Raw genomic sequence first — 27,333 nt, forward strand, 5'->3', positions numbered from 1 at the left:
TTTTTTGGTTACTACATGATTCCATATGTGTTATTTCATAGTTTTGATGTCTTCACTATTATTCTACAATGTAGAAAATAGTAAAAATAAAGAAGAATCCTTGAATGAGTAGGTGTCCAAACTTTTGACTTGTAATGTATATATATTTGATGAAAAAAATGTTTTGGGCCTTACTGCTGTTAGACCGTACAAACACATTGAATAACAGATTCACTACATGGAACAAAAGATAGTCCCCCCCAAAATCTAAAGTAAGCTTGTTCTGAAGTGTCTGAGAGATATAAGAAAGATCAGGAAAAATGTGTTATTTTTATTGACATGTATTTAACCCCTTATTTTGTGAGAAGACCAATTTTCGGTATGTCTCATGGTGTGACAAAAACGCTCTAGCTCTGTCATCTTTCACCTCAAATGGGGAAGTGTTACATAGATGGATGCGGTGGATTGAGACACATCCAATGCAAAAAACAAAACCATATCTATAGCTTAAACTGACACATTGTTATATTATGCAAATTTTATTTTCACGGGGCGGTACATCGATTAAGGGGTTAATGACGTTTCCAATGATAATGATGAAGAGTCAGCCTCTGAAGATGACCACCGTAACCTCTTCTCCTTGCCCCAGGGGCCGGTTCTCTGTGGTCAAGCGTTGTGACCACAAGTCGAGCAAACGCACGGTGGCGGTCAAGCTGGTCAATAAGAAGCTGATGAAGAGAGACCAGGTGACCCAGGAGCTCAGCCTGCTACAGAGACTGCAACACACATACCTTGTCAGACTGCTGGACACGTATGAGACCCCCAGCAGCTACGCACTGGTCCTGGAGATGTGAGTTACACACACACACACACACACACACTAGTGCTGAGTGATTAGTGCTTTCTGAGGTCAGTTCGATTAGAAAAAAGTTTCAAGTTTTTCGATTTCAATATATATATTATTTTTTTTACATGAAATGCACTATGCATTTTGTGGACTGAATGCTGTAACAACACAGAATAAACAATTAGGCCCATGATGGTAGGGACTGCCCATTACTGCTTATCACTTATTAACCATCATTTATTCACATTACTGTAATTTAATTAAATATTTCAGCTGTTGTGTACACTGAGTGTACACAACAGTAGGAACACCTTCCTAATATTGAGTTGCACCCCATGTTGCCCTCAGAACAGCCTCAATTCGTCGGGGTATGGACTCTACAAGGTGTCGAAAGCATTCCACAGGAATGCTGGCGCATGTTGACACCCCGTGGGGTCAAAATGATCACAAGAACGGTGAGCAAAAATCCCAGAACCACACGGGGGGACCTAGTTAATGACCTGCAGAGAGCTGGGACCAAAGTAAAAAAGCCTACCATCAGTAACACACTACGCCGCCAGGGACTCAAATCCTCCAGTGCCAGACGTGTCCCACTGCTTAAGCCAGTACATGTCCAGACCCGTCTGAAGTTTGCTAGAGAGCATTTGGATGATCCAGAAGAAGATTGGGAGAATGTCATATGGTCAGATGAAACCAAAATATATATTTTGGTAAAAATTCAACTCGTCGTGTTTGGAGGACAAAGAATGCTGAGTTGCATCCAAAGAACACCATACCTACTGTGAAGCATGGGGGTGGAAACATCATGCTTTGGGGCTGTTTTTCTGCAACGGGACCAGGACGACTGATCCGTGTAAAGGAAAGAATGAATGGGGCCATGTATCGTGAGATTTTGAGTGAAAACCTCCTTCCATCAGCAAGGGCATTGAAGATGAAACGTGGCTGGGTCTTTCAGCATGACAATGATCCCAAACACACCGCCCGGGCAACGAAGGAGTGGCTTCGTAAGAAGCATTTCAAGGTCCTGGAGTGGCCTAGCCAGTCTCCAGATCTCAACCCCATAGAAAATCTTTGGAGGGAGTTGAAAGTCTGTGTTGCCCAGCAACAGCCCCAAAACATCACTGCTCTAGAGGAGATCTGCATGGAGGAATGGGCCAAAATGCCCGCAACAGTGTGTGAAAACCTTGAGAAGACTTACAGAAAACGTTTGACCTCTGTCATTGCCAACAAAGGGTATATAACAAAGTATTGAGAAACTTTTGTTGTTGACCAAATACTTATTTTCCACCATAATTTGCAAATAAATTCAGATTAATAAATTCAAAAGATTTTTTTTCTCATTTTGTCTGTCATAGTTGAAGTGTACCTATGATAAAAATTACAGGCCTCTCTCATCTTTTTAAGTGGGAGAACTTGCACAATTGGTGGCTGACTAAATACTTTTTTGCCCCACTGTACCTCACGAAGCAACTGCTCTATATCCCTCTCAATCGTACATTCTTCTGTCTCTTCTCCATTTCCATTTTGGTTAATCGCTCAACATGAACACACACCTGGTAGCACTCCTAGACCTCTTCAGCTACAGATTGGTCCTGGAGATGTGAATACACACACACACACACGCACACAGTAGCATTCAACATTCTCACAGATCTGCTTGACCCGTGTGCGTGTGTGTTTCTCTCTACAGGATTGACCAGGGTCGTCTCCTGGACTACATAGTGAGCTGGGGGAATCTGACTGAGGAGAAAGTGGCCAGCTACCTACGGAACATCCTAGAAGCTTTACATTACCTACACAACTGTAGGATAGCCCATCTGGACTTAAAGGTACTGTACTTTGGTATTCATCATCTTTCTTTTCAATTCTGTCTCTCCTTTCCATTTCTCTCCTTCATATCTCCATTCTTCCTATCTCTATCCTTTTAATTTCTCCATTCTCACTTCTATTTATACTATCCCATATCTCCCCTGTTTTCTCTCACTTTCTCTCCACTTCTCTCTTTTCTAAACCTTCTATTTATACTCTATCTCCCTCCCCCATATCGCTCTCCCTCCTCCTCCCTCTTTCTCTCCTCTCCCCCAGCCTGAGAACCTGTTGGTGTCCCACACCTCATCCGGCCAGCCTGTGGTAAAACTGACTGACTTCGGGGATGCCGTCCAGCTCAACAGTGCCCACTACATCCACCCTCTCCTGGGAAGCCCCGAGTTTTCCTCCCCCGAGCTGGTCCTGGGGGAGCCGGCCGCCCTGACCTCTGACCTCTGGAGTCTGGGGGTTGTGACCTACGTCCTCCTGAGCGGGGCCTCTCCTTTCCTGGATGAGAGCGTGGAGGAGACGTGTCTGAACATCTGTCAGCTAGACTTCAGCTTCCCCCACCACTACTTCAAGGGCGTGACCCAGGGGGCCCGGGAGTTTGTCTGCCTGCTGCTGAGGGCCGACCCGTCCAGGAGGCCTCCGGCTGGGCTATGTCTGCAGGAGCCCTGGGTCCAGGGCCAGGCCAAGTTAGCAGACGTCCAGGGACAGGGTAGGGTGGAAGGTGGGTGTCTGGACACGTCTCGCCTAGTGCTGTTCATAGACAGGAGGAAGCACCAGACAGACGCAAAGCCCATCGGAGGGGTACAGAGCTTACTACACAGCCGGCTACAGCCACTGGCCTGAGTGAGGGATGGAGCGATGGAGAGAGATGCCCTCTCCCACCACCCTAATAGGAAGGAGAGAACAGGGCGTCCAGTCCCAAACGGACTCCTCGCTACATTCCCACTAGCTGCTTGTGTAGATCTAAGAAGATTTAATAGGTATGAGCAATATTACTTCCACCTAACCTCTCAGAAGACAAGGTGGAGACGGGATTGATAGAACCATATTGCTTAGACCTATCCAAATCCTTTCAGATCTATATGAGGTGACTAGGGGGTAGTGACTAGGGGTTGATTTGGGACTGAGCATCTCAGAGAAAGAAAAAGGTGGGGGGAAAATGAAATTCGCTGATCTCATCCTCTTTCAGATATGTTGTGGTTTTAAAGAGTCCTGTTGTCCTTCAACCAAAACATGAGGCCTGTAGGCCTAGAGGTCCTTAGCCAATCAGAGTATTCCCTGAGAGAACACACACTGAGTTCTTAGCCAATCAAAACAAGGATGACAATGTCCTCACCAGTCTACTGCTGCTTGCTTGTTTACACTAAAACTGATTTTCGAAAGAAGAAAAAATCTAAAACAAGAAAAATACTGACAAATCAATGGAGTAACATATTTGTCCTCTATCTTACTGAGAGTCAAACAAACAGAGCTTTCAGAGGAGAGAGTGTTGCCAAGGAAGCTAGTGTTAGCACACAGCAACCATCCCTTCCCTCTTGTTGCCAGAGAAAGAGAGAGCGGTTTTGTTTTTGTGCTTTTACAATATGTGACTCAAAGACTTTTGAGACACCCCCTTTCTTAAGGAACCAATGTATAAAGAGAGAGAACATTGTTCACAACTTTTCAAAAAAGTTTTTGAAAAAAACAACAAAAAACTCAAACGAACATTTCAAAAGAAGATTGAAGAAAAACGCTCAGCAGTAGAAAGTCGCTACGCTACTTTACAGCCCGTAGAGGACTCATCCATTGACTGAGCTCCTCCACTTTGTTGAGATAGTTTTATGTCTAATCAGAGTTTTCCAATTGCTGCGCTTATGTACTTAATCTAAGAAACCTTAATCTAAGTAAAGATAGAGATTCTGCTGACTGCTGCAAAGTCTCAACAACAGAAAATAATGATTTGTTTTGTTTTTGCTTTTACTAGAAAACAAAAATGGTATTGCGCAGATTTAAGATGATTAAGCCTTACTTTGTATATAGACTCTCAACTGCCTTCTGTCCCTCCCGTTTCAAAATGGCCGCCTGCTCTTGAGAACATTCTTGGGACTAAAGAATCCTGCAAATGAAATGTAGTAGATCACCAATTTGGCGACTGAGCCTGAGTGGCAGCAGAGATGGTCAATCGGATGGAGAGTGAATGAGGAAAAGGAGCAGGAAGACAGAATACTGTAAATGCACTCAATGTATGTTATGTTTCCCCCATTCTTATCATGTGCAATGTTGCGGCTTTAACATTTTATGCAACTATTTATGAAGACATCTGTTGTACATGTAATAAATAGAGATAAAAGCATGTACTTGGTACTGCAAGCTCCGCTGGTAGTAGTCCTCATTATTTGACCTATGACCCTGTTGGGGTGTTAACTTATCACCATAGAATTAGAATGAGTAGAACGGACATCCCCATTCAGGTCAGTGATGCCACTATGAGTGTCCCCATAGGACATTCGAATCCTATGGTTATCTCTTCCTAGGTAACCTAACATTCTGGGGTTGCCCTCTACATGGCACTTATGGCTAGATCAATGAATAATTTTTTATTTGTCACTTTTCTTCTTCTCACTTTTTCTTTTTCTATAGAAGTTTACTGATATACCAAAGTTGTCCCATCATTACCTTCCCTGTCCTGCGCTATTATTTTAATTATATTTTTATGAATTAATGACATTTCACTTTATTTCTCATGTTTTACGCTATGGAACCCTAAAAAGGGTTGTTTACACTTTTTTTGACTGGAAGTTATGGTCTGGTTTGATTCTGGTGTTACGATAACTTTAGCCAGTCTACAAGGCAATAACGATCTCCACTTTTGGCTTGGATCTCTGGAAATGCAGGGGGTTTCTGAACTTCACCTACCTGTTTCATCTAGACCATTGTAGACTACTGTTGAAAAATAGGTAATGTCCACTCACTGATTACTGCTTATACAAGTGACCTGTGTCAAGTGTTAAAACTTCTCTCATTCAGCTGGCACTCTCTTCCCGAGGGCTTGTCTTATTGGGAGTTCTCGGGTGCATCCCAAATGGCACCCTATTCCCTTTATAGAGCCCTACCAGGGCCCAGGTCAAAACTTGTGCATTACAAAGGGAATAGGATGCCATAGTGTTAATGAGCTGAATTTCAAACCTATTTTATATTAAGTTATTTATGTAAAAAGAGATCCTATTACAGCTGTTTCTCATGATTGAGATGTTTAAGTGTGCTGTGTCAAACACCAGGGCTGCGTCTCAAATAGTACCTTATTCCCCATCCAGTGCACCACTTTAGACCAGGGCCCTATGTTGGAACTATGTATGATTTGACCTATAGGTGCCTCTAGCTTGCTGTCTAACCTCATACTAAACCTACTACAGGGCTCTCCAACCCTGTTCCCAGAGAGCTATCATCCTGTAGGTTTTCACTCCAACCCCAGTTGCAACTAACCTGATCCAGCTTAATAACCAGCTAATTATTAGAATCCGGTGCGCTAGATTAGGGTTGGAGTCGAAAACCTACAGGACGGTAGCTCTCTGAGAACAGGGTTGGAGTGAAAACACACAGGACGGTAGCTCTCTGAGAACAGGGTTGGAGTGAAAACCCACAGGACGGTAGCTCTCTGGGAACAGGGTTGGAGTGAAAACCTACAGGATGGTAGCTCTCTGGGAACAGGGTTGGAGCGAAAACCTACAGGACGGTAGCTCTCTGGGAACAGGGTTGGAGCGAAAATATACAGGACGGTAGCTCTCTGGGAAAAGGGTTGGAGAGCCTTGCTCTACAACATGCTTACAAACACAACACAACACTGATGAATGATTCTGGTGTATATGATAGATGTCTACAGACATTGTTTCTTTGGGTTGAATGGGGGGTAATTTAGTGGTTCAACTCTAGCCCCAATCTGGACATTAACCATTAGGTTTTGGGAAAATCTGACCCTGCATCATCTCTGAATCAAATGTACTGTTACCAGATTTGAGTTGATGCCATAGTTCGGGGTGAAAGGTAGTGGAATGTTTTATTAGAACACTATATGGCCAAACAGTCAGTTAGATTTGTCATATAATTAAATGTGATGTTGCTATGTTTGCTGTTAGGGAATTATAGTGCAGGTTTTGAATGGGTCACGGATGTCTGAGTAAAAAAAAATTGTATTTAATTTTTTACAATGAAAAAATACTCCAGTCTGAACTTAAATGACCAGGTAGAACGTGTGTAGAAAGGATAGTGAAATAAAAAAATATATATAATTTAATCTTACATTTTTCTTCAATGACAGTATTTTCAATAAAGCTTTTAGCCGTGCTAATTTGGTTGATTTTGTGGTCTCAAACCAGTGAGTTTGTTAACATTCTTCATCAAGAATGTGGGCAAAATGTTGACAATGAAAGAGGTGGGAATGTTGTTCCCTTGTCATATAATTGCAACATCTACTATCAACATAGCATTAAAAATCGTTTTCCAGATTCTATTTTGGCTATTATGTTTTGCAATACAAATATTGGGTTGCGACAGACAACCTGGTTCAATTTGGGTTTCGTATACTGGTATAGTGAGTCACCTGATAGGAACTTGCTAAATTGGGTAATTTCCTTCTGGCAGAGCGAGAAAGAGAAAAGGCCCATTGACCAGCCCATGCTGTCAGGGAAGTATGTTGATTTATCTGATAGGAACATGCAAAACTGGTATATTTCCTTCTGGTAGGGAGGGAGGGAGGGGCGGGGAGAGAAGTGGCCCATTGTCAGGTCACCTGTACATTCCCATACCATATCATGTCCTTTAATTTATTTGTTAATCCATTTTTTGTAAAGTTGTATAAGGATGTTGAAACATGGGAATGGGTTGTTTTTTTCTGTTTCTTTTCTTTTTTTTGTCCCAATCTCATCCTGTTTTATACATGAAAAACATTATGATTTTTAAAGGGTTTATTTCCCGTTCTTTTTTATTTTCTTTACTTTTGCATGTATATTTCTTTGCACAGAGACCATGAGTGTTTATGCGAATGTATGTAAATATTTTCATTGTTTTTGCCATCAGTTATTTGGAAATTAAACATGGAACATACCCACTTGTGCTGTCCTCACTAAAGCCTTGCTAGCATTATCTAGGTTTCCATCCAATTGGCGACAGATTTTCATGCAAATATTCAAAAATCTGCATGAAGAAATATGTTCATTTTCCTACCAGTGGTGTATTTCCTCCAAATTGACTTGTTTCAGTTTGTTTATCAATACGTGATGACGTAGTACACACAACATGTAGTTTTTCGCTCAAGTTTTCAGATACGGAACAAAAAAAAATCTACAGTTCAATGTGTATCCAACGCATTTTCAACTCTACGGATAGTTTTGTCACAAAAACTGTTGCGTAAAATAGCAAATGTGCCTACTCTGGTCTTGGCACGTGCGCTCTAGCCAACAGCTCGCGGATACAGTACCCGTAGGCTAGTGAGTCGACATGATGAGATTACTTATTTGTCAAAATGGCAATTAAGCATCGATCAGAAAAAGACCGTCAATATTTATTGAAAAGGTGTATCAAACTAATCACCGTGCACTTTCATTACCCTATGAAGTTCATTACAATTTATTTAATGTGTAGCCTAATAAACTGCATTATTTCCCGAGCCGTAGTGGGAGGACCATACACCATATCATCGCATGACTCCAATTTACTTAGATTAATATTTATTTATTTTTTCACCTTTATTTAACCAGGTAGGCCAGTTGAGAACCAGTTCTCATTTACAACTGCGACCTGGCCAAGATAAAGCAAAGCAGTGCGACACAAACAACAACACAGAGTTACACATGGAATAAACAAACGTACAGTCAATAACACAATAGAAAAGTCTATATACAGTGTGTGCAAATGAAGTAAGATTAGGGAGGTATGGCAGTAAATTTGCCGTAGTGGCGAAATAATATTATGATGGTTATTAAATCAATATTTGCGCTTGAATTAGTTTCCATCTCCTTTACCGCATAATTTACCGACACAAAAAGATCCCACCATGTAGAACAAATAAATTATCGGTCTGCATTTATACAATTGTACTGAAAATTATTTCTATTTCATTACAGCTGTCATGATTTGATTTTTTTACGATATGGCTTTACTCCCATATAAACTGGATGGGAACGTGGTTATTGAGTGCTTTTTTTAGTAATTTGTACTCTTCAACACTAAATCTTCCAAGAACCAGGCGAGAAATTGATTTAATTATGCAGTTGAAGTCGGAAGCTTACATACACTTAGGTTGGTGTCATTAAAAGTTGTTTACTCCACTAATTTCTTGTTAACAAACTATCGTTTTGGCAAGTCGGTTAGGACTTGTACTTTGTGCATGACACAAGTAATTTTTCCAACAATTGTTTACAGACAGATTATTTCACTTAGAATTCACTGTATCACAATTCCAGTGGGCCAGAAGTTTATATACACTAAGTTGACAGTGCCTTTAAACAGCTTAGGAAATGTCAGAAAATTATATCATGGCTTTAGAAGCTTCTGATAGGCTAATTGACATAATTTGAGTCAATTGGAGGTATACCTTTGGATGTATTTCAAGGCCTACCTTCAAACTCAGTGCCTCTTTGCTTGACATCATGGAAAATCAAAAGAAATCAGCCAAGACCTCAGAAAAAGAATTGTAGCCCTCCACAAGTCTGGTGCATCCTTGGGAGCAATTTCCAAACTCCTGAAGGTACCACATTCATCTGCACAAACAATAGTATGCAAGTATAAACACCATGTGACCACGCAGCCGTCATACCGCTCAGGAAGGAGACACGTCCTGTCTCCTAGAGATGAACTGACTCAATCCCAGAACAACAGCAAAGGACCTTGTGAAGATGCTGGAGGAAACAGGTACAAAAGTATCTATATCCACAGTAAAACAAGTCCTATATCGACATAACCTGAACGGCCACCCAGCAAGGAAGAAGCCACTGCTCCAAAACCGCCATAAAAAAGCCAGACTATGGTTTGCAACTGCACATGGGGACAAAGATCATACTTTTTGGAGAAATGTCCTCTGGTCTGATGAAACAAAAATAGAACTGTTTGGCCATAATGACCATCGTTATGTTTGGAGGAAAAAGGGGGACGCTTGCAAGCCGAAGAACACCACCCCAACCGTGAAGCACAGGGGTGGCAGCATCATGTTGTGGGGGTGCTTTGCTGCAGGAGGGACTGGTGCACTTCACAAAATAGATGGCATCATGAGACAGGAAAAAAGATGTCGATTTTTAGAAGCAACATCTCAAGTCATCAGTCAGGAAGTTAAAGCTTGGTCGCAAATGGGTCTTCCAAATGGACAATGACCCCAAGCATACTTCCAAAGTTGTAGCAAAATGCCTTAAGGACAACAAAGTCAAGTTATTGGAGTGGCCATCACAAAGCCCTGACCTCAATCCCATAGAAAATTTGTGGGCAGAACTGAAAAAGGAGACCTACAAACCTGACTCAGTTACACCAGCTCTGTCAGGAGGAATGGGTCAAAATTCACCCAACTTATTGTAAGAAGCTTGTGGAAGGCTACCCGCAACGTTTGACCGAAGTTAAACAATTTAAAGGCAATGCTACCAAATACTAATTGAGTGTATAAACCTCTGACCCACTGGGAATGTGATGAAAGAAATAAAAGCTGCAATAAATCATTCTCTCTACTATTATTCTGAAATGTCACATTCTTAAAATAAAGTGGTGATGCTAACTGACCTAAGACAGGGAATTTTTACTAGGATTAAATGTCAGGAACTGTGAAAAACTGAGTTTATATGTATCTGGCTAAAGTGTATGTAAAGTTCCGACTTCAACTGTAAATGTAAAACCAGTGGCGTCATTAGGCCTGGGCTTCTATGGCTTCAGCCCCAGATGTTTTTGGACCAGCCCCAAACACTTTTATGGGCAGTCTGATATGTTTCCATAACCACACATCACTTGTGCTATGCAGTATAAACATATATGTTTTACTGACACATTTTAATGACAAAAATAAACAATACAATATACTGCGGTATGCAGTAGCAGGCACTTCAAGAAGCCCCTGAGTGATGCGGTGCCTGTTGTGATTGGTTGAGATTTTGAGTGAATAAGGTGGAGAGAGTGCAGCAGCAGCAGTAGAGTTAGCAACAGGTTTGTGCAGGTTTGGTGGTAGCTAACTGGCTACTCTTCCTCAGCATAAGAGTTGACTAATGCTAATAAGCTAGCGTTAGTACTCAGCATCCTTATGCTATTGGGTGTCAGTCAGAGTTATTTAATGGTATATTTAGTGAATGAGCAAGCTGAGGATGTTATAAGTCATGATATTAGGAAAACATTTTATTTCCAGCAAATGTATTTGATGGGTTTCATTTCTGTAGGTAGCTACTGGCTGGCTAGCTATATGAGACCGAAGATATTTTTTTTTTACTGAAGCATATAAACTACAAGACCAAAAGTATGTGGACACCTGCTTGTCGAACATCTCATTCCAAAATCATGGGCATTAATATGGAGTTGGTCCCCCCTTGCTGCGATAGCAGCCTCCACTCTTCTGGGAAGGCTTTCCACTGCTTCCATTCAGCTGCAAGAGCATTAGTGAGGTTGGGTGCTGATGTTGGGCGATTAGGCCAGGTATGCAGTCAACGTTCCAATTCATCCCGAAGGTTTTCGATGGGGTTGTTCTTAACTGACTTAACTAGTTAAAGTTTAAAAATAAAAAATACACAAAATAAATACAAAAAACTAAGTCAGGGCTCTGTGCAGGCCAGTCAAAGTTCTTCCACACGGATCTCGACAAACCATTTCTGTATGGACCTCGCTTTGTGCACGGGGGCTTTGTCATGCTGAAACAGGAAAGGGCCTTCCCCAAACTGTTGCCACAAAGTTGGAAGCACAGAATGGTCTCTAGAATGTCATTGTATGCTGTAGCATTAAGATTTCCCTTCAGTGTAACTTAGGACCCTAGCCCTAACCATGAAAAACAGCCCCAGACCATCATTCCTCCACCAAACTCTACAGTTGGCAATATGCATTCGGGCAGGTAGCGTTCTCCTGGCATCTGCCAAACCAAGATTCGTTCGTCAGACTGCCAGATGGTAAAGCGTAATTCATCACTCCAGAGAACACGTTTCCACTGCTCCAGAGTCCAATGGCGGCAAGCTTTACACCACTCCAGCAGACGCTTGTGCTGAAGTTGCTTCCAGAGGCAGTTTGTAACTTGGTAGTGAGTGTTGCAACTGAGGACAGATGATTTTTGCACGCAATGTGCTTCAGCACTTGTTCTATGAGCTTGTGTGGCCTACCACTTCGCAGTGGTTGAAAAAGTACCCAATTGTCATACTTGAGTAAAGGTAAAGATAACTTATTAGAAAACTACAAGTAAAAGTGAAAGTCACCCGGTAAAATACTACTTGTGTAAAAAGATTTGGTTCTAAATATACTTAAGTATCAAAAGTAAATGTAACTACTGAAATATACTTGAGTATATTGTAAAAAACGTTTAAATAATTTCCTTATATTAAGCAAAGCAGCCGGCACCATTTTCTTGTTTTTAAAATTCATGGATAGCCAGGTGTACCCTCCATTTACATTTACATTTAAGTCATTTAGCAGACGCTCTTATCCAGAGCGACTTACAAGTTGGTGCATTCACCTTATGATGTCCAGTGGAACAACCACTTTACAATAGTGCATCTAACTCTAAGGGGGGGGGGGGTTAGAAGGATTACTTTATCCTATCCTAGGTATTCCTTAAGAGGTGGGGTTCAGGTGTCTCCGGAAGGTGGTGATTGATTCCGCTGACCTGGCGTCGTTGTCACGTTCCTGACCTATTTTTATGTTATTTTGATTATGTTTAGTTGGTCAGGGCGTGAGTTGGGGTGGGCATTGTATGTTGTGTGTGTTTTGTTTAGTCTATGGGTGTTGTATTGTGTATGGGATGATAATTGTGAGGTTGTCTAGTTATGTCTATGGCTGCCTAGATTGGGTCTCAATCAGAGACAGCTGTCATTCATTTGTCTCTGATTGGGAGCCATATTAAAGGTAGCCATAGGCAGTAGGCTTTTGTGGGTAGTTGTCTTGTTTAACGTTTGTTGCTTGTCTGTGCACTTGCGTTATTTAGCTTCACGATCATTTGTTTGTTTTTGTTTGTTTGTTTGTATAGTGTTTTCGTTTCATGTTTCATTCGTTCATTTATTAAAAGAAGATGGCTTATTTTCCTCATGCTGCGTTTTGGTCCGAATCTCTTCCACACGATCGTGACAGAACTACCACCACAACAGGACCAAGCGGATTGAGGAAGGAGGGAAGGAACTAAAGCAATGGAGAGAAGAGGAATGGAGTTGGGAGCAAATTTTCAATGGAGAAGGACCCTGGGCTAAGGTTGGTGTGAATCGCCGCTTGAGGGAGGAGAAGAAGGCAGCCACAGCCCAGGAGCGCTGGTATGAGGAGGCAGCACGTAAGAGAGGCTGGAAGCCCGAGAGGCTCACCAAAAATTTCTTGGGGGGTGGCTAAAGGGGAGTGTGGCGAAGCCGGGTTGGATACTGAGCCAACTCCCCGGGCTTGCCGTGGAGTGAGAGAGCGTCGTACTGGTCAGACACCGTGTTATGCGGTAAAGCGCACGGTGTCCCCAGTACGCGTGCTTAGCCCAGTGCGGGCTATTCCACCTTGCCGCACTGGGAGGGCTAGGTTGGGCATCGAGCCGAGTGCCATGAAGCCGGCCCAACGTATCTGGTCTCCAGTACGTCTCCTCGGGCCGGCGTACATGGCACCAGCCTTACAGGTGGTGTCCCCGGTTCGCCTGCATAGCCCAGTGGCGGGCTATTCCACCTCGCCGCACTGGCAGGGCTACGGGGACCATTCAACCTGGTAAGGTTGGGGAGGCTCGGTGCTCAAGAGCACGTGTCCTCCTTCACGGTCCGGTATATCCGGCGCCACCTTCCCACCCCAGCTCAGTACCACCAGTGCCTACACCACGCACCAGGCTTCCAGTGCATCTCCAGAGCCCTGTCCCCTCCTCCACGCACTCTCCCTATGGTGCGTGTCTCCAGCCCAGTGCCTCCAGTTCCGGCACCACGCACCAAGCCTCCTGTGCATCTCCAGAGCCCTGTACGCACTGTTCCTTCCCTCCCGCACTCGCCCTGAGGTCGTGCCCTCAGCCCGGTACCTCCAGTTCCGGTACCACGCACCAGGCTAGAGTGCGCCACGAGAGTCCAGTGTGCCCTGTTGTTGTTCCCCGCACTAGCCTGAAGGTGCGTGTCCTTAGCCCGGTACCTCCAGTTCCGGTACACGCACCAGGCCTACAGTGCGTCTCAGCCGGCCAGAGTCTGCCGTCTGCCCAGCGGCGCCTGCCTGCCCGTCTGCCCAGCGGCGCCTGAACTGCCCGTCTGCCCAGCGGCGCCTGAACTGCCCGTCTGCCCAGCGGCGCCTGAACTGCCCGTCTGCCCAGCAGCGTCTGAACTGCCCGTCTGCCCTACGCCGTCTGAACTGTCCGTCTGCCATGAGCCTGCAAAGCCGCCCGTCTGCCATGAGCCTGCAAAGCCGCCCGTCTGCCATGAGCCTACAGAGCCGCCGCCAGACAGGAGCCGCTAGAGCCGTCCGCCAGCACGGAGCCGCTAGAGCCTTCCGCCAGACCGGATCAGCCAGAGCTTCCGCCAGACGATCAGCCAGAAGCTTCCGCGAGCCATGACCAGCCAGAGCCGTCAGCCAGCCATGACCAGCCAGAGCCGTCAGCCAGCCATGACCAGCCAGAGCCGTCAGCCAGCCATGACCAGCCAGAGCCGTCAGCCAGCCATGACCAGCCAGAGCCGTCAGCCAGCCATGACCAGCCAGAGCCGTCAGCAGCCATGACCAGCCGAGCCGTCAGCCAGCCATGACAGCCAGAGCCGTCAGCCAGCCATGACCAGCCAGAGCCAGCCGCCAGGATCCGCCGCCAGCCCGGAGCTGCCGTCCCTCAGCCCGGAGCTGCCGTCCCTCAGCCCGGAGCTGCCGTCCCTCATCCCGGTTTGTCCCTTATCCCGGTGCTGCCCTTATCCCGATACTGCCCCTTCAGTTAGGTGGGTTTAGTTGGAGGGTGGTCATTGGGGGGGGATACGGAAGCGGGGAGTGACTATGGTGGTGTGGGGGCAGCGTCCAGAGCCGGAGCCCACACCGTGGACAGATGCCCACCAGACCTCCCCCAGACTTTTGGTGGTGCGTTCGGAGTACGCACCTTGAGGGGGGGTTATGTCACCGTTCCTGACCTATTTTTATGTTATTTTGATTATGTTTAGTTGGTCAGGGCGTGAGTTGGGGTGGGCATTGTATGTTGTGTGTGTTTTGTTTAGTCTATGGTGTTGTATTGTGTATGGGATAGATAATTGTGAGGTTGTCTAGTTATGTCTATGGCTACCTAGATTGGGTCTCAATCAGAGACAGCTGTCATTCATTTGTCTCTGATTGGGAGCCATATTTAAGGTAGCCATAGGCAGTAGGCTTTTGTGGGTAGTTGTCTTGTTTAACGTTTGTTGCTTGTCTGTGCACTTGCGTTATTTAGCTTCACGATCATTTGTTGTTTTTTTGTTTGTTTGTTTGTATAGTGTTTCGTTTCATGTTCATCTTCGTTCATTTATTAAAAGAAGATGGCTTATTTTCCTCATGCTGCGTTTTGGTCCGAATCTCTTCCACACGATCGTGACAGTCGTGGGGGAGTTTGTTCCACCATTGGGGTGCCAGAGCAGCGAACAGTTTTGCTGGGCTGAGCGGGGAGCTGTACTTCCTCAGAGGTAGGGAGGCGAGCAGGCCAGAGGTGGATGAACGCAGTGCCCTTGTTTGGGTGTAGGGCCTGATCAGAGCCTGAAGGTACGGAGGTGCCGTTCCTCACCAGCTCCGTAGGCAAGCACCATGGTCTTGTAGCGGATGCGAGCTTCAACTGGAAGCCAGTGGAGAGAGCGGAGGAGCGGGGTGACGTGAGAGAACTTGGAAGGTTGAACACCAGACGGGCTGCGCGTTCTGGATGAGTTGTAGGGGTTTAATCGCACAGGCAGGGAGCCCAGCCAACAGCGAGTTGCAGTAATCCAGACGGGAGATGACAGTGCCTGGATTAGGACCTGCGCCGCTTCCTGTGTGAGGCAGGGTCGTACTCTCGAATTGTGTAGAGCATGAACCTACAGGAACGGGTCACCGCCTTGATGTTGGTTGAGAACGACAGGGTGTTGTCCAGGATCACGCCAAGGTTCTTAGCGCTCTGGGAGGAGGACACAATGGAGTTGTCAAGCGTGATGGCAAGATCATGGAACGGGCAGTCCTTCCCCGGGAGGAAGAGCAGCTCCGTCTTGCCGAGGTTCAGCTTGAGGTGGTGATCCGTCATCCACACTGATATGTCTGCCAGACATGCAGAGATGCGATTCGCCACCTGGTTATCAGAAGGGGGAAAGGAGAAGATTAATTGTGTGTCGTCTGCATAGCAATGATAGGAGAGACCATGTGAGGATATGACAGAGCCAAGTGACTTGGTGTATAGCGAGAATAGGAGAGGGCCTAGAACAGAGCCCTGGGGGACACCAGTGGTGAGAGCACGTGGTGCGGAGACAGATTCTCGCCACGCCACCTGGTAGGAGCGACCTGTCAGGTAGGACGCAATCCAAGCGTGGGCCGCGCCGGAGATGCCCAACTCGGAGAGGGTGGAGAGGGGATCTGATGGTTACAGTATCAAGGCAGCCGATAGGTCTAGAAGGATGAGAGCAGAGGAGAGAGAGTTAGCTTTAGCAGTGCGGCGCGCTCCGTGACACAGAGAAGAGCAGTCTCAGTTGAATGACTAGTCTTGAAACCTGACTGATTTGGATCAAGAAGGTCATTCTGAGAGAGATAGCAGGAGAGCTGGCCAAGGACTGCACGTTCAAGAGTTTTGAGAGAAAAGAAAGAAGGGATACTGGTCTGTGTTGTTGACATCAGAGGGATCGAGTGTAGGTTTTTTCGAAGGGGTGCAACTCTCGCTCTCTTGAAGGCGGAAGGGACGTAGCCAGCGGTCAAGGATGAGTTGATGAGCGAGGTGAGGTGGGGGAAGGTTCTCGGAAATGGTCTGGAGAAGAGAGGAGGGGATAGGGTCAAGCGGGCAGGTTGTTGGGCGGCCGGCCGTCACAAGACGCGAGATTTCATCTGGAGAGAGAGGGGAGAAAGAGGTCAAAGCACAGGGTAGGGCGGTGTGAGCAGAACCAGCGGTGTCGTTTGACTTAGCACGAGGATCGGATGTCGTCGACCTTCTTTTCAAAATGGTTGACGAAGTCATCCGCAGAGAGGGAGGGGGGGGAGGGGGAGGAGGATTCAGGAGGGAGGAGAAGGTGGCAAAGAGCTTCCTAGGGTTAGAGGCAGATGCTTGGAATTTAGAGTGGTAGAAAGTGGCTTTAGCAGCAGAGACAGAAGAGGAGAATGTAGAGAGGAGGGAGTGAAGGATGCCAGGTCCGCAGGGACGCGAGTTTTCCCTCATTTCCGCTCGGCTGCCCGGAGCCCTGTTCTGTGAGCTCGCAATGAGTCGTCGAGCCACTGAGCAGGAGGGGAGGACCGAGCCGGCCTGGAGGATAGGGGACATAGAGCGTCAAAGGATGCAGAAAGGGAGGAGAGGAGGGTTGAGGAGGCAGAATCAGGAGATAGGTTGGAGAAGGTTTGAGCAGAGGGAAGAGATGATAGGATGGAAGAGGAGAGAGTAGCGGGGGAGAGAGAGCGAAGGTTGGGACGGCGCGATACCATCCGAGTAGGGGCAGTGTGGGAAGTGTTAGATGAGAGCGAGAGGGAAAGGATACAAGGTAGTGGTCGGAGACTTGGAGGGGAGTTGCAATGAGATTAGTGGAAGAACAGCATCTAGTAAAGATGAGGTCAAGCGTATTGCCTGCCTTGTGAGTAGGGGGGAAGGTGGAGGGTGAGGTCAAAAGAGGAGAGGAGTGGAAAGAAGGAGGCAGAGAGGAATGAGTCAAAGGTAGACGTGGGGAGGTTAAAGTCACCCAGAACTGTAGAGGTGAGCCATCCTCAGGAAAGGAGCTTATCATGGCGTCAAGCTCATTGATGAACTCTCCAAGGGAACCTGGGGGGCGATAAATGATAAGGATGTTAAGGTTGAAAGGCTGGTAACTGTGACAGCATGGAATTCAAAGGAGGCGATAGACAGATGGGTCAGGGGAGAAAGAGAGAATGTCCACTTGGGGGAGATGAGGATCCCAGTGCCACCACCCCGCTGACCAGAAGCTCTCGGGGTGTGCGAGAACACGTGGGCAGACGAGGAGAGAGCAGTAGGAGTAGCAGTGTTATCTGTGGTAATCCATGTTTCCGTCAGTGCCAAGAAGTCGAGGGACTGGAGGGAAGCATAGGCTGAGATGAACTCTGCCTTGTTGGCCGCAGATCGGCAGTTCCAGAGGCTGCCGGAGACCTGTAACTCCACGTGGGTCGTGCGCGCTGGGACCACCAGGCAGCGGCCACGCGGTGTGAAGCGTTTGTGTGGTCTGTGCAGAGAGGAGAGAAGAGGGATAGACAGACACATAGTTGAAGGCTACAGAAGAGGCTACGCTAATGAAAAGGAGATTGGAATGACAAGTGGACTACAGCTCTCGAATGTTCAGAAAGTTAAACTTACGTTGCAAGAAATCTTATTGACTAAAATGATACAGTGCTGCTGAAGTAGGCTAGCTAGCAGTGGCTGCGTTGTTGACTTAGTTTGAAAGTGTAGCTGGCTAGGTAGCCTCGGTAACTGGCTAGGTAACCTCGACAAATACTCAAAACTACACAATTATCTTGACAGCAAAGACAACTATGTAGCTAGCTAACACTACACTAACCAAGTCGTTCCGTTGTAATGTAATAGTCTCTACAGTGCTGCTATTCGGTAGACGGTAGACGTTGGCTAGCTGGCTAGCTGCTGGCTAGCTAGCAGTGTTTCCTACGTTAAGAGGGACGACAAATAGCTGGCTAGCTAACCTCGGTAAATTACGATAATTACTCTAAACTAAACTACACACTCTAAACTACACAATTATCTTGGATACGAAGACAGCAAAGACAACTATGTAGCTAGCTAACACTACGCTAATCAAGTCGTTCCGTTGAATGTAATAGTTTCTACAGTGCTGCTATTTGGTAGACGTTGGCTAGCTGGCTAGCTGCTGGCTAGCTAGCAGTGTTTCCTACGTTAAGAGGGACGCACAATAGCTGGCTAGCTAACCTCGGTAAATTACGAAGACAGCAAAGACAACTATGTAGCTAGCTACACTACACTAATCAAGTCGTTCCGTTGAATGTAATAGTTTCTACAGTGCTGCTATTCGGTAGACGGTGGACGTTGGACGTTGGCTAGCTGGCTAGCTGCTGGCCAGATAGCAGTGTTGACTATGTTAGGACGACGAATTACGATAATTACGCTAATTACGCTAATTACGCTAATTACGCTAAACTACACATTTATCTTTGATACAAAGACGGCTATGTAGCTAGCTAAAAAGAATTGCTAAGATCAGACAAATCAAACCGTTGTACTATAATGAAATGTATGAAAAGTAATACTACCAGCGGTGCGAAGTGCGAAGTGCGAAATGCACCACTCTGACATTATTTACAACAATGCATTTGTATTTAGTGAGTCTGCCAGAGCAGAAGCAGTAGTCATGACCATGTGTTTCTCTGATAAGTGTGTGATTTTGAAAATTTTCCTGTTCTGTTAAGCATTCATCATGTAACGAGTACCTTTGGTGGTCAGGGGAAATGTATGGAGTAGAAAGTACATTATTTTCTTAGGAATGTAGTGAAGTAAAAGTAAAAGTTGTCAAAAATATAAATAGTAAAGTACAGATACAGAAAAAACTACTTAAGTAGTACTTTAAAGTATTTTCGCTTTAGTACTTTACACCACTGCCACTTTGCAGCTGAGCTGTTGTTGCTCCTTGATCTTTCCACTTAACAGCACTTACCAGTTGACCGGGGCAGCTCTAGCAGGGCAGAAATTTGACGAACTGACTTGTTGGAAAGGTGGCATCCTATGACAGTGCCACGTTGAAAGTCACTGAGCTCTTCTGTAAGGCCATTCTACTGCCAATGTTTGTCTATTGAGATTGTATGGCTGTGTGCTCGATTTTATACAACTGTCAGCAACGGGTGTGGCTGAAATGGACGAATCCACTGATTTGAAGGGGTGTCCATCACCTTTTGGCCATGTAGTGTATGTGCAAATCATATTTTGACTGCCACTCACAGCCTGGTCTCATAGACTAGACGTAACATAGTAAACGTAAATCTGGGATACTTAAATGAGTATTATGTGTTACGTTTGGTATGGTTACATAAGACCGATGATTACTTAAAGCAAACTGATCACAGACAGCTTTAACATTTTAACAACTTTCAACTACTAGTAACTACGTAGCCTGTTAGCTAACCCTAACCTTAACCATTTTAGTTAACCCTAACCTAAACCCTGTACCCTAACTCTTAAACTTAACCCTAACCCCTAACACCTAGCCTAGCTAATGTTAGCCAGCTATCTAACGTTAGCCACCTAGCTCGAATTAGTAATATTTCACACATTTTGCTAATTTGTAACATATAGTACATTTTATGTGTTGTATATTTTGTGAATTCGTAACATATAATACGATTTTTGTCATGCGTAACATATATGAAATGGGTGATTGACATCCACATATGAATACATGCAATATGAAAAGTAACATATACTATGTAGAGTATTTCGGATTTACTTACAGAATAATACGAAATGCTCTGAGACCAGGTTGCCACTCAGGGTAATCTGTGGAAAGAATCCAGACTGAATGAGGTCTATATCCCACAGAAGCAATGATGTTAATCTCGGTCTCATTTCAATAAACACAAAATAATGTCCCTTTGCAAATACACTTGTACAGTAGAGACCTTGCAATCACACACTATATTAGAGTTTATTTGATATTAATTTAATCACACATTTTAGTTCGGCAACACCTTATATGAAGGGGGTCTTTATGAAACCAGGCATAACACCTTTATGTGTGTTCCAGTATAATTTATAAACAACCGTCATAACGCATTTATTCAACATCATTCATAACCAAGGTACCACTGAGTAGCTCTTTATCGGTACAATGGAAATTCATATTCTTCTGTCACAGTACCAAATCTGCTGACATACTATTCATGCAACAATCTGGGAGCATCAGGTAAGCTTCAGAGCCTTACCCAGCTGGCAGTGTAAGAGTTTATTCCTTGCTTAATTAAGGCCACATTTTCATTGTCAGAGCCTCCAGCCTTTTGGGGGCCCTAAGCGAGATTTGGTTGGCGAATCCCCCACCAAGAGGTCAAAAAAGAAATTGTGGCCATCTTGATGGCGGAGAGAAAAATATTGTAACGTTTATTTCCTGCAATTCTACACGTATTGCCATGGGGCAGAGATAAAATGTAAGAAAAATGTATAACAAATTTCATGCAATTTTACTAACTTTGCCATGGGGCAGAGCAATTTCTTTTCAGTTTTAAAGCTAATTTCTATACATTTTGTCATAACTTATGCCACATTAATGATATCTGAGTGACAGTGACTAACATAATCAATAGGGGCCTGTCATGCCAGATAGTGTCCCCCCTGTGTCACAATGGGATTCAATGAGTTCTAGCTTCCGTTGCTAGGGCTGTTGCTAGAACTTGCAAAATTCTGACTGGGTTACGTAATGAACCAAAGCGTCCGTTGCTATGCTGGTTGCTTGGCTCTATTTTACCTGGTAGCGGTAGCGAAGGACTGAGGACGCGGGCAGTTCTAGTTCTTTTCACCTAATAATAGCTTGCTCAGTCCACGCAAAATTATTACCTCAGAATATCTCTCCAAGGACTGTGTTTATGACGGTGACTACCTSCTGACTACCTACTGCTTCAGAGGACCGAAAAGACTGGAAAGAGAACCCTCTTTCTTTACCATATATTTGTCTTTATATAAGAACATATTGTTAAATAGGAAGAAATCATTTAAGCTGTTTTTAAATTTACGCTGCTAGCTACTATACTTATTTACCTCCGCCTGCCTAGTCAGCTAGCTAGCCAGACAGTTTATTTAGCTTACGCTAGCTAGCTACTGTAATTGTAATCGTAGCTTTCTGTTTGTGTGTAGCTTGCACTTCAATGGCATCCCTCAAGGAGACTTTCTTTTATCTTTCCAACCAGGCAAAGTACTATGAAGGTACCACTGATATCGTCAAGAGGCTCAACATTAAGAGAAATTCACAATTCAGGGTAACGTTAAGCAGTTAACTTCTATTAGATAACTGGATGGATTTAGCTATGTACAACCATTTTTCAACACCCATTTTCCATCTAGCTAGTTGGTCATCTACATGTTGCTAGCTATACATATAGTTCAGTGGAGGCTGCTGAGGTGAGGATGGCTCATAATAATGTCTGTAATGGAGTCAATGGAATGTTATCAAACCCATGGTTGATACCATTCCATTGTACAGGGAGTGAACATTTAATGAATAACAGACATGAAACAAAACAAGGACAGCATCTGGACAAGGGAAACGAAACAACATCAATACTGACACGAGGATCAAACTGAGGAATAGACAGATATAGGGGAGGCAATAAAACGTGAAGGAGTCCAGGTGAGTCCAATGAAGTGCTGATGCGCGTAACAATGATGACAGGTGTGCGTAATGATGGGCAGCCTGGCGCTCTCGAGCGCCAGGGAGGGGGAGCGGGAGTGGGCATGACATCCATTGACTCCATTCCAGCTATTATTATGAGCCGTCCTCCCTCAGCAGCCTCCACTGATATAGGTATTGTCTGTCATATTGAGGTATCTAGCTATAAGTTAAACCTGATCAATCAGGTAGGTGTAAGCAAATATGGTAATTCCAAATGCCCTTAACTAGGTGACTTTGCTAGACAAGCACAGAGAGAGAGAGGGGGGTGGAGAGAGAGGAAGAATGTGAGAAAGAAAGGATGAAAGTGAGAGAGGGAGAAAGATGTGGGAAGAGTGGAAGACAGAGAGATGGAAAGAGAGAAACAGAAAGAAAGACAGCAGTGCAAATGTACTCGTCTCTTCCAACTTGTTAGGCAATCGCATGTACCTACGGGGGAAGGATTGGCAGCCACACAGGAGGGTGATTTTTACTAAGGAGGAGAAGGAGGCCGTGCTGACCGAGATGCATGCTGGCCATTTCGGAGTAAAGCGCATCTTTGCCAAAATCAACCCACGCATCTTCTGACGGGGATTTGTCAAGGAGGTGGACAGCTGGGCAAGTGAGGGAGTCTTTTGTTTATCAATCACATTCTATTATTTCTGAAACTATTATGATTTCAATTAATGTCATATCAGAGAACAACCAAAGTTTCAATTTGTTAATTTTCACTTAAAATGACATACCCCAATCTAACTGCCTGTAGCTCAGGCCCTGAAGCAAGGATATGAATATTATTGGTACCATTTGAAAGGAAACACTCTGAAGTTTGTGGAAATGTGAAAGGAATGTAGGATAATATAACACAATAGATCTGCTAAAAGATAATACAAAGAAAACCAACCATTTTGTATTTTTTTTGTACCATTATCTTTGAAATGCAAGAGAAAGGCCATAATGTATTATTCCAGCCCAGGTGCAATTTAGATTTTGGCCACTAGATGGCGTCAGGGTATGTGCAAAGTTTTAGACTGATCCAGTGGATCATTGCATTTCTGTTCAAAATGTTGTGTCAAGACCGCCCAAATGTGCCTAATTTGTTTATTAATAACTTTTCATGTTCAAAATTGTGCACTCTCCTCAAACAGTAGCATGGTATTATTTCACTGTAATAGCGCATGTAAATTGGACAGTGCAGTTAGATTAACAAGAATTTAAGCTTTCTGCCAATATCAGATATGTCTATGTCCTGGGAAATGTTCTTGTTACTTACAACCTCATGCTAATCACATTAGCCTACATTAGCTCAACCGTCCCGTGGATGGGACACTGATCCCGAAGAAGTTTTAAGCTCAGTACCCTGTCTAGCCTGCCAGAGGTTTGAGAGGGTGAAGACTGTGGCGCCGGAGTTGAAGCTCATCAAAGTTGTTTCCCCATGTCACATGATCGGTAAGTGTCCCAATTAAAAATGTTTCCTGATAATTTGTTTTGTATTGGTTGCTTTATTTGACTACAGCAGAGTTCAATATTATAGAATATGTGTTTTGTGTGTGTGTGTCAGTATCCTTACAAATATGAAAATTTGCACACTGTATGACACAGATACGGGTAAGAATAAAGTAATCTTCTCTCTAACACTTTAAATGTTAGGGGTGGACCTCATCGGAGCCTTCACAAAATCCAGGAATGGCAACAGCTGGTGTCTGACAGCGACCAATCACTTTACCAAGTGGGTGGAGGCAATACCCACTAAGGTCAGCAAAGGAAGAGAACGTGCTTAACTCTAAATTCCCTTCTGTAACCCATTTAAAAAGGGTGCTTGGAACCCAAAAATAATTGTTGTTTTGTATGATACCCATCAAGGACTAAACTGGCGAGGCCACCTCCAAGGCGATGATGGTCATCTTCAACACCCACGGTTCTCTTGAGGTCGTCTTGAGTGACCGAGGTCATGAACACTGGAACAAGGTACGGATGTTATAGGTTATATTATGTCACCTATCATTTGTTTAATTTTTTTTTTTTTTTAATATTCGTTTTTCCATGGTACATAATCAGACATATTCCAATATCTTACAGTGTCAATAGATATCGTTTTCCTACCCCCTCCTCCAGGTTTGGTGAATGGACCAACCAGACCCTCAAGACTGCCATGGGCAAGTCCCTTGATGGTAACCAGGAATGGTGGGAGAACAACCTGAAGGTAATTATCTTTGCACACAACAGCAGCGTCCAGACCTCCACCGAGTACGGACGGGAGCCGCACCTTTTGCATGAGGTAAACAATACAATTGTTTTTGACTTAGTGTTGTTGTTTGTCTATTGATATTTTTGTATAATGTACTTTCAGATCACTGAAACCCCACCTGATGTGGTGAAAGTTGTCGGAAAAGATAAGAACGCCTTCGAGAACCACCTTCAGGCACAGGCTGAGAAGGATGTGGAGGTTTTTGACCAGGTAAAAATGATTGTCCGCTGTTAATTTATTTTCTGGCCCTCCAAGAGATGTAAGAAATGTATTTGTAATATGAAATATAATTGCATTTATTCTTGTTATCAATCAAGGTGATACTGAACATTGACAAGGCGCAGGAGAAACAGAAGGAGAACCACCGGAGCAGATTCAAGAAGGGGACGAAGTGCTACGACATCTGGCCAAATTACTTGGTTGAAAAAAAAATATATATTTAAAAAAATTATAGGTTTGTAGAAATTATTCCCCCAGTACTTTGTTGAAGCACCTTTGGCAGCGATTTCATGACGTTACAAGCTTGGCACACCTGTATTTGATGGAGTTTCTCCCATTTTTCTCTGAAGATCCTCTCAACCTCTGTCTTGTTGGATGGGGAGTGTCGCTGCACAGCTGTTTTTAAATTTCTCCATAGATGTTTGTTCGGGTTCAAGTTCAAGTTCAATTCAGAGACTTGTCCCGAGGCCACTCCTACGTTGTCTTGCCTGTGTGCTAGGGTCGTTGCCCTATTGGAAGCTGAACCTTCTGGAGCAGTTTTTCATCAAGGATCTCTCTGTACTTTTCTTCGTTCATCTTTCCCTTGATCCTGACTAGTCTCCCAGTCCCTGCCACTGAAAAACATCTCCACAGCATGATGCTGCCACCACCATGCTTCACCGTAGGGAGGGTAACAAGTTTCCTCCAGGCGTGACGCTTGGCATTCAGGCCAAGGAGTTCAATCTTGGTTTCACCAGACCAAAGAATCTTGTTTCTCATGGTCTGAGAGTCCTTTAGGTGTTTTTGGCAAACTCCAAGTAGGCTGTCATGTGCCTTTTACTGAGGAGTGGCTTCCGTCTGGCCACTCTACCATAAAGGCCTGATTGGTGGAGTGCTGAAGAGATGGTTGTCCTTCTTGAAGGTTCTCCCATCTCCACAGAGGAACTCTGGAGCTCTGTTAGAGTGACTATTGGGTTCTTGGTCACCTCCATGACCAAGGCCCTTCTCCCCCGATTTGACCGGGCGGCCAGCTCTAGGAAGAGTCTTGGTGGTTCCAAAAGTCTTCCATTTAAGACTGATGAAGGCCACTGGGATCTTGGGGACCTTCAATGCTGCAGACATTTTTTGGTACCTTTTCCACAGATCTGTGCCTGAACACAATCCTGTCTCAGAGCTCTATGGACAATTCTTCAACCTCATGGCTTGGTTTTTGCTCTGACATACACTGTCAACTGTGGGACGTTATGTAGACAGGTGTGTGTATTTCTGAATCATGTCCAATCAATTTAATTTACCACAGATGGACTCCAATCAAGTTGTAGAAACATCCCAAGGAAGATCAATGGAAACAGGATGCACCTGTGCTCAATTTCAAAGGGTCTTGTTACGTCCGTTGTTAGAATGAGACCAAGGTGCAGCGTGGTAGGTGTACATCTTACTTTATTTTCAAATGACACCAAAAAACAACAAAACACAAAACAAAACATAAAGCTCTGTAGCGCTAAACAGCAACTATACAAAGACAAGATCCCACAACACAAATTAGGAAAATGGCTACCTAAATATGATCCCCAATCAGAGACAACGATAAACAGCTGTCTCTGATTGGGAACCATATCAGGCCAACATAGACATAAAAAAAAACCTAGACATACAAAACTAGAGTACCCACCCTAGTCACACCCTGACCTAACCAAAATATATAGAAAAACAGAGATATCTAAGGTCAGGGCGTGACAGTACCCCCCCGCCCAGATCTTTCCTAGTGTGCCTAGACAGTGAATATACTACGGGTATATGTATGCCCGCGGGCCTCTTGCCTAAGCACTCCCTAGGTGCCTTCCCCTTCCCCCCTGGGATCAAACGAAACAGAATTTTACAAACAATTTCACAATCAAAAACAGTCATAGACATACCTTAGTAGGACCGGCTACAAAAATACTGGCAACAAATTATACCTCTGCACAACAAGGAAAACACAGGACATACTCATCATCTCCCTCTGAGAACAACTAACACAGTAAATAACCCACAGCCATCAGCCTCCTCTCTCAGCAATCATGTCTCAGCAATGATCTCTCAGCAATTATCTTTCTTTTGAGCAACAGAACACTGGTTTTTATATAGCTTCAGAAGGCATTGGTAGTTGGAGACAGCTGCGTCCTGATGAGGGGGCGGGGTCAGCTCGCCAATTAGCCATGGAGTCGACCAATCAGCTGCTTGGGGGGGATTTCAGGAAGCCATCCTGAAACACACACCTAACAAACCACAACACAGAAACTGGGGAACGTAATACCGTCGCTGGAGACCCCGGACTGGGGACCGTCGCTGGAGGCTCCGGACTGGGGACGGTCGCTGGAGGCTCCGGACTGGGGACCGTTGCTGGAGGCTCCGGACTGTGGACCGTCGCTGGAGGTTCCGGACTGTGGACCGTCGCTGGAGGTTCCGGACTGTGGACCGTCGCTGGATGCTCCGGACTGGGGACCGTCGTTGGAGATTCCGGACTGTGGACCGTCGTTGGAGGTTCCGGACTGTGGACCGTCTTTCAACAAGGTAGATGAAATCCGAGCAAGGGTTGCCTTCCAGAGAGACATCAGAGATTGTAACGTTCTTTGTGTCACGGA

At 44.8% G+C, this 27,333-nt stretch overlaps 1 pseudogene; it reads left to right on the forward strand.

Annotated features, from left to right (window-relative positions):
• Nucleotides 1-7,721, forward strand: part of LOC111955525 (triple functional domain protein-like) — a 101,654-nt pseudogene extending 93,933 nt beyond the window's left edge.
• The last annotated feature ends 19,612 nt before the right edge of the window (nt 7,722-27,333 follow it).

This window comes from Salvelinus sp. IW2-2015, linkage group LG31 (genome assembly GCF_002910315.2).
Source record: "Salvelinus sp. IW2-2015 linkage group LG31, ASM291031v2, whole genome shotgun sequence".
In the NCBI taxonomy this organism is placed as follows: Eukaryota; Metazoa; Chordata; class Actinopteri; order Salmoniformes; family Salmonidae; genus Salvelinus; species Salvelinus sp. IW2-2015.